Here is a 9,187-nt window from a genome sequence, read left to right as displayed (position 1 = left end):
CCACCCTCCACCAGGATAACCCTTCTCATCTGCCAAGTCCCTTCAGAAAATATCTTCCATTGTCCAACCCATGATCTGACAGCTTGTATCTTAAGCTTTCTTGTCTTCTGTGATTCCAAAAACGTCGACTGCTGACATTTTTCTTTTGACCAGTGTCCCTTATGTTTAGTTGTACTGTCTCCAAGTGAAGTTGATGTGTCCTGTAGAACTCCTGTGTAGATTATGTTTTCCTTTCTGCTGGGTCTGACCTGGAAGCGTCACTGGTCAAGGTCACCTCGGATAACAGCAAAAGGAGGCGTCTTCCAGGTCAGAGCCAGCAAAACCCGGCCAGAGAGGGAGGGCAGGAGGCGTCACTGGGCAAGGTCACCTCGGATGACAGCAAAAGGAGGCGTCTTCCAGGTCAGAGCCAGCAAAACCCGGCCAGAGAGGGAGGGCAGGAGGCGTCACTGGGCAAGGTCACCTCGGATAACTGCAAAAGGAGGCGTCTTCCAGGTCAGACCCAGACATGTGTCTAGGAAAGGTTATTCCTTGGAGAGGGACATTGTGCTTGTAATGGTGGAGGCTTGACGAAAGAGCAAGATCCTCAGCTACATGTACGGCCATGATGACTGAAGCAATGGGCTTCTGTATGTCAGAAATTATGAAGATGTCACCGGATAGGAAAGGGTTCATATATGTTGTTCATAGAGTTGCTATGAGTTATATTCAAGTGGAGAGCACCTAACAATAACAATAATAATTAGCATCACAGAATTTTTCACAATATCAAGGGAAACAGTACAATGTCCATCAACAAAAGAATAGATAGAGAAATTGTGGTAACATTTAACATTATGAAATCCCATGTAAAACTAAGGAATAACATTTCTAAAACATAGGACAATAGTGAAGAGGCTGGAGAATATTATGTTGAAAGAAATCTCTCAGTTACTGAAAAACAAATACTGTATAGGACTGTTACTCTAAAAATAGAAGGATAACTAAATGAATATGGAGGATTGGGTGTGGAGAGATAATATGAACTCAATGAGCATAGTAAAGGATCAGGACAAGAGAAGATCAACCTGAGAAGAATTAATGAAAGATCAATATGTCTATTGCAATGACAATAGAAGAATAAGGGACATATGACTGTTCAGTAAAGAAAAAGGTGTTATATATATATGGATATGCAAGCCACTCATAATCTATAGAGGGAGACCTGAATCTTTTTTTAAATTTTATTTTATTAATTTTAATGAACATTTACAGAGATTTTGAATTTTCATTCATTCATTATTGCACCTTTTTCTTTACCCCCTCCCCCATCCCTCAGTTCACTCCTCTCTTTGAAAAGCAAAAGATAAACCTCTTCCTTGATATACAATCCCCTCACCCCGGACCCTGCCCCCACCCCGCCCCAAGTGCACTCCATTATACAACCTTAATTCTGGATTCCTGTGATAATCATAATATGAGAGGGAGACCTGAATCTTATAGTATTTCCTTTCTCTTTGAAAAGACTAGAAAATTGAATCAAAGATTCTGAGTTTTTACTTTTTACTTTTTTTTTTTCTTATGTGTCAGTATTTTACATTGCTAGATGTACTGACTGTGAAAGGCAAATAGACCAATGGATCAGAATTGAGAACCCAGAAATGGATGCAACTGTCTATCGTCAATTGGTATTCAACAAGGAAATACAACTTAACAACTAGGGAGGGAAATGACTCTTCAACAAATGGTACTAGCAAAACTGGACTGATATCTGTTGAAAGGTAAAACAAGATCCATTCAACTCAGCTATCACACTGCTGAGAATATACTCTTAAAGAAGCCAGAGCCAAGATACAAAAAGATGGATTTGCATGTATGGCTTATTCACACTAGAAAAGACATAAAAGCAGTCCAACTGCCTATCAACAACTGAATGACGTGAAAAACTCTTGTACAACCACACACTGGAATATTTATTATATACCATGAAAACAATGAATTTGTAAAACATTACAGAACATGGGTTAGTATAGCACACATTATGTTGAATGAAATATCACAGTAAGAAAAGGACAAATAATGCATACTACTATTAAAAAAATAAGAGTGAACATATAATGAATTGGCACAGATGAAGAAAGGACTATCTGAAAAGAATGTTTGTTTAGGCATTTTATTCTCATCTTCCAAAACGAAGTTCATCTGAAACTCTTCTGATCCTACCTGCTAATTTGGTAGTTAGATGGTTGGTTGTTTTTTTCTATTTCAACACTATTCAAAATACTGTTAACAATTTCAGCTTGCTCAGCTTCACAATCAACACTCATGGCCTCAGGAGTCAGGAAATCAAAAGATTAATTTCACTGGAGAAATCTGTGGTAAGCGATCTTTCTAAAGTACTGAGAAGCAACAATCTCAGTCTAGAGACTAAGGTGACCCAATACAGGCCATGATTTCCACAATGACTTTCTATGCATTAGAGAGCTAGATAATGACTAAGGATAACAGAAGAATAATCAATGTCTTTGGGTTGTGGTGCTGGAGAAGAGTTTTGAACATACTATTGACTGCCAAGAGAACAAACAGGTCTGTCTTGGAGAGGGTGAAACCAAATTTTCCTTGGAGGCTAGAATTTTGAAACTTCATGAACTTTGGGAATATGGCAAGGAAGGATCAGTCATTGGTGAAAAATATCATGCTCAGAAGGGTAGAGGAACAGCAGAAGAGAAAGATCCTGGGTGAGACAGATTGACACAGTTACAGAGGAAATGGGGCTAGGTGTGTCAGAGTCAGTGAGACTGTCTCAGGACAGAGCAGTCTTCAGAGCTCTTGTGCATAAGGTGGCAGGCAACCTGATGGCACACAACAACAACAACAACAGCATCATAGCATATTTAATTATTTACAGTTTAAAAATTTGTACTTTAGCACGATACATGTCTGAATGAATTAAAAGTTAATATGTTATTGATTGTCAGTAAGCTACCTTTCTACAACTCAACTTCGAATTCATAATAGGATGTTTTTGTTGTTGCTGAGTACTGTCAAGGCAGATCAACCCATAGCTGACACTCCAGTGGGTTTTCAGAGAGAGTTAATCCTATGGAAGGAGATTTCAGGTCCTGAGAATTCCTATTCCCTCAGAGCTACTGGTGGATTCCAACCACATGCTTTCCAGACTGCAGTACAACTTCTTATCACTAGGCCACCAGAGCTAGTAATTTTAAGGTATGCAATGTGTTTTTTATAGTTTCAAACCAGAGGCACACCATTCAATCAATTCCAACTTATGATAGCCATCCATAATTTTCTGAAGCTGTAGAGCTTTATAGAAATTGGTTGTATTCCTCATAGAGTTGTTGGGAGTCTAACTTTTGATCTTTCAGTTTCTCACTGTGAAATATAAGACATATGTCAAGGATATGGCTTTCCTATACCAATAGGTATCATGATCTATTTGCAATTTAAAAACAAATATATCAACAAAAAAATGCTCTCCTTTTGTTCTTTAAACATTTGTCTAAGAGTTAATCTCAAATTCTAGCACAGGGGCAAACTTATTGACAATTTATTGTTTATTCATGGAATTGGTGCCTAAGTTTAAGTCAAATCTCCCATTTTTCTCTAAATTAACTTTTCAAAATTTTGAACATGAAAAACAATGTATTCCTTTATGTTATGTTTATGCTTTTAGTGCTACCTATGTCTCCAATTTTATTATTATTGAGAAATCCATCATTGTTCCTCCTATTGTCATCACGTAATTATGAAATAAAACAAAGTGCAAAGTATTGAATTTTCTCTTACTTGTGAAATGTTTTACAGTTAATGGTCTTGGGTACTCTAGAGTGTTTTCATGAGGTGTCATTACATTATTTAAGTAAGATCTCTTTTTCTATTTGTTATGGGTTTATTTGGTTTTTTTCTTTTCTAAAAGCTATTTGTGCTTGAAAGAGTTTTGCAGTTAAAATATAACATTGAGAAGAGTTTATTTTTAGAAGATCATTAAGTCTTGTGAGCCTATTTAACTATATGTGTTCCTGAAAACACTGCATCACTAATTCTCATTCTACTCCTGCATAATGTTTACTGTCTTGCTTTCTGAAGTGAAGTTTACATTCTTTTATATTCTTCACTAACATTAGGGGAAATACATTCTTTATTTAGCTTTATTTAACAGGAAATACATTTTGGTCATCTAGGAAAGCTTTGATACACAGATACATTTAGAAAACTGTGCATTAGACGTTTTAATACTTTTCCTTTGGAAATACAGTCATGTATTTTACAATATTTTGCTTTGAATGAATATTTATTTTCATGTATTCCAACATAATATTAAGATATATTGTTGTTATAAGTCAGTTACAACTCATAGCAGCCTCATAAACAACAGATTTGAGCCTTACTCTATCATGCACCCTACTCACAACTTTTGTTCTGCTCATGCCGATAGCGGTAATCACTGTAAAAATTAACCTCATTGAGAATCTTCTCTTTCGCTGATCTTATTATACCTTTTGCAGCATGAAGTCTATCTTACAATATGTTAGATGAAGCTACCCCTCCTCATCCTCAAGGAACACTCTCACTGCATTTTCTTCAAACCATATTTGCTTATTCTTGGCAGTGCATGATGTATACAGTACTCTTAACCAACACCATAATTTAAAAGTATTTTTATGTGGTTTTTTATATTCATTATTTAACTTTCAAGACCATAGAAATCAATTGACAATGTTATGACTTAGATCGAGTTCGCCTTGGTCTTTAAACTAACACGCTTGCCCTTTACACTGATCCTCCACATTTTCAAGCATAATGTCCCTTTCCAAGAAATTCCTTTTTTTAGCAACATGTGCAAAGAATCAGAGATGAAGTTTCACACTGATAGCTAACCTTCCAATGGGTTTTCATGTGCAGATAAGTCCCACAGGAAGGCATTGTCCTTTTGTCACATACACAGGAAAATTATGTGACAATGAGACTCATTTATGTGTGTTTCTATCTTTTCAATTTTAGATAATGATCTGATCTATTTTGCACTGAAATTTTCTCCTTAAAATTTCTAGTAAAATGCTTCATCTTACCCTTGGAACCGTATAATCAAGACATGTTCTTTATTAAACTAATTTATTTACAAAGTTCAAATATGTTTTTCACAGCAAATCTTTCCTAATTTACACACACACACACACACACACACACACACACACACACACACTTTTGCAACTCTACGATTAATCTCCACTGTTCATCTTCACCCCTCTGCTTCCACTTCCCTCCCCCCACACTTGGATCCTCATACATATTCTACAACAGTGGTTTTATATAGTATTTATTCTTATGGTACTGAGTTAGTTCACTCAGCATAATGTTGTCCAATCCTTCCCAGGTTAGGTAATAATTTACAATATCATTGTTCCTGCATGCTGTATAGTATTCCATTATGTCGGTGTACCATAATTCCTCAATCCATTCAATTGTGCTTGGAGATCTGGGTTGTTTCCAGGTTATTATGATGGTGAATAACACTGCTATGAACATTGGTTTATAAGTCTCCATTTGAGATTCAGTTCTCATTTTCTTGGGGTATATTTCAAGCAGTTAAACAGCTGGTCATATGGAATGTTCGTGTTCAATATTTTGAGGAAGCGCCAAAATGCCTTCCAAAGTAATTGTATGATTTTATAATCCCACCAATATATAATCAAGTCTTAAACATGTTTCTTCATGAAGAAACATGTTCTAAGAACTATATTAGTATGAAAAACTCAGGAAGGGTGTACTCGACCTATTTCCCTACCTTTTCAATGGGCTCTATGAGGAGAAATGTGTCTTCAGAATTGGAGAAAGACTCATCAACAGTGTGTGTTATGCAGATACAATCCTGCTTGCTGAAACTGAAGAGGACCTGAAGCATTGCTGCAAAAGGTTAAGTATTGCATCCTTAAGTATGGATTGATGCTTAACATCAAGAAAACATAGATTCTCACCACTTAGACAGTTGGTCAAGCTAGAAGTTGAAAAGAGTGAAATTGCTAACAGCTTCAGTTTGCTTTGTTCCACAATCAATACTGTTGATACTAGCATCCAAGAAATTAAAAGATAAATTGCATTGAATATATCTGTTCCCAGAGACCCCTACAAAGTACTTAAGAGCAACAATGTCAGTCCAGAGAGTAAAGTGTGCTTGATCCAGGCCACAGTCTTTTCAATTACTTATTATGCATCAGAAAGATGGACAATGACTAGGGATAATAGGAATACTGATCCCTTTGAGCTGTGGTGCTGGAGAAGTTTATAGAATATACCACGGATTACCAGGAAAACAAAAGTTCATCCTAGAGAGGGTGAAACCAGCTGGTCCTTGGAGGCAAGGATTCTGAAGCTTCATCTTATATGCTTTCGCCATGTTACAAGGAGTGACCAGTCCTTGGAGAGAGATGTCATGCTTGGAAAGGTGGAGGGACAGCACAAAAGAGAAAGACCCTAAATGAGATGGATTGATTCAGTCACTGGATAGTGGGGGTTAGGTTTGTCAGAGACAATAAAGGTAGCACAGAATAGAGCAGGGTTTAGGGCTGTTGTACACAGGTTCACTCTGAATTGCAAGCAACTCAGTGGTACATAACAGCCACAACAACATGTTAGTATACTTTTCTGAAAACACTATTTGCACTATTATAGAAATTTTGTACAAAACAAAGTATTTATTTCTTATTGAATAACTAGTCATACTGTTTTTTTATTCTAATTTTTTGTCGATTGCAAAAAATCAAGACATAATTCTAATAATGGAATAAAACTAAATGGTATTCTTACAACTTCTTATAAAAAGCACAAACTGCATAAGAGCACTACTGTGAATATAGGAGGGTAATTGGGGTGTGGAGGGATGGAAAGAATAGAAATTGAATGTACATAAAATGACGTTTTAAAAAGATCACAACAAAATAGTATCAACATAGTTGTATGGCACTGTAGTATGAAAAGATACATTGTATTACTTAAATTATTTTAGCTTGTTGAAGTTTGCTTTGTTTTCTAGTATATGGCCCATTTCAGAGCTTGTACCATGTGCACTTGAGAATAAAGTAAATTGAGTTTAATTTGGGTGAAGTACCATGAATACATCTATAAGATTGAGTTGGCTAATTGCATAAATTAGTTCATCTGCATCTTTGTTAAATTTATTTTAGACTGATCACCCTTTTTTGAAAGTGCTATGTTAAAGTCTCTGATGGTACACAACAACTATTGTTGTGGTATTGTCTATTTCTTTCTTCAACTCTATTAACCATTGTCTTATGTATTTTTAAAGTCTATAATTTGATGCATTGACTAATGATTTTGAAAATTGCCACCTAACTTTGGAGGGACTGGAGAGCATTATGTTGGATGGACTCATTCAGTTCCATAAGTACAAAAACTGTATATGACCATTTTTGTAGAAATAGAAAGATAACTAGTAAAATGTGTATGAGGATTTAAAGGGTGGGGGAGTAGGAACAGTGCTCCTAGTGAGAGTAGGGGAATAATCATAAGGTCACACAATTTAATGGTTGGGTAAACAAAATCGGAAACATGTGGTTTGAAAAACAATGTATGCAAACTTTGTAAGTAAACCAGTATAAAATAAAAATGAAAAACAACAACAACAAAAAAACCGCACACAATCTTCAAGGCATAGTCAAATTCACCAAGCTCAAAGATAAGGACAGTGTACAAAAAGCAACACAAGAAAAACAAAAACTTTACAAAGTATAACTAATCAGATTAAATTCTGATTTCTCAGAAGAAACTGTGTGAGAAAGAAGACAATGGGTTGATATATACAGTAGGTAGAGAGAAAAGAATTGCCAGACAAGTATCCTATACCTAACAAAACTTTACGTCAAACATAAATGAACAATTGGGTCATTTGCACAAAAGCAGGAACTTAAGGATATGTGAAGACAGGACCAACTCTACTAATAATGCTAACAGAAGTGCTAAACACAGAGATGGCAAAAGTCAGGGGATGGACTGAAGTATCCAGAAACTTCCCACAATGATTCAGTGTCAACCTTTTCTTTTTCCTACAGTGACTTTGTGGTCTCCTTTCATCTTTGTTTAAATTCTTCCTACATCCTTCAACATTTTTCCCATACAAACGTTCAATGTTATCACTTCAGGCTGTAAAAATTTCTTTAATTCTTTCAGCTTGAGAAGATGGTCATCTCTTCTGGTTTCTAACTTCAGTCTTTCTCATATTCCATTATAATACTGTGTTCTTATTAAACAACCCTTTGAAAACATCTGTTTATCTCTCATGCACCAGGATTTTCTTTGTTTTTTTCTATCGATATTCTACTGAATGTACACTTCTTTTTCAAGGAATTGAAACCCCGTCTTCCTTTCAGAGGAAAAGACGTCATTATCTTAATGAGGATGGCAGAGGCGCTAAAGGCCAAGTGGAAATGAGTTGCACTGCCATCCCAAAGGCATGAAGTTCAAACCAATCAGACACTACATGGGAGAAAGACAATGAACTCTCATGCAATTTATACCTCAAAATACCTAGTCAAAGATTAACTGTGAGTGAACCCCTCCTCAGTGGTACACAATGACAACAATAACGGGTTCTACTTCAAGTTTCAGAATTTCTTCAGATAACAATTTTGTTCTTTCCTCTCTTGGCTATCTTTGTAATGACCTTTTTTTTACCTTCTTCATAAATAATGTCCTTAATATCCTCTCAAAGCTACGCTAGTCTTCTGTTATCAGTGTTCAGTGAATCAAATCTATCCATGAGATTTTTTTTTAAATTTATACTCACTATTGCTCACTGCTTTGAAGGCAATAACAAAAAATAAGGCCCCAGGAATATATGGTATACCAATAGACATATTTCAGCTAAAAGATGTTGCCTTGGATGTGCTCACCAAGTTGTGCCAAGAAATCTGGAGAACAACCACTTGGCCAACTAACTGGAAGAGATCTATACTTGCTCCCATTCTAAAGAAGGGTGACCCAACAGAGTGTGGAAACTACAGAACAATATCATTAATTTCACAGACAAGCAAGATTCTACTGAAGATTATCCAAATATGCCTGGAACAACACATCAGCAGAGAACTGCCTGAAGTCCAGGCTGGGTTTAGAAGGGGTCCTGGTACTAGGGATGTTGTAGCTAATGTTAGATGGATCTTGGTTGAAAGCAGAGAAT

The sequence above is a fragment of the Elephantulus edwardii genome, unplaced genomic scaffold (assembly GCF_000299155.1).
Source record: "Elephantulus edwardii isolate Elephantulus edwardi_28Jun2011 unplaced genomic scaffold, EleEdw1.0 scaffold00300, whole genome shotgun sequence".
NCBI classification, from domain to species: Eukaryota; Metazoa; Chordata; class Mammalia; order Macroscelidea; family Macroscelididae; genus Elephantulus; species Elephantulus edwardii.
Note: the sequence above shows the minus strand (reverse complement) of the source record.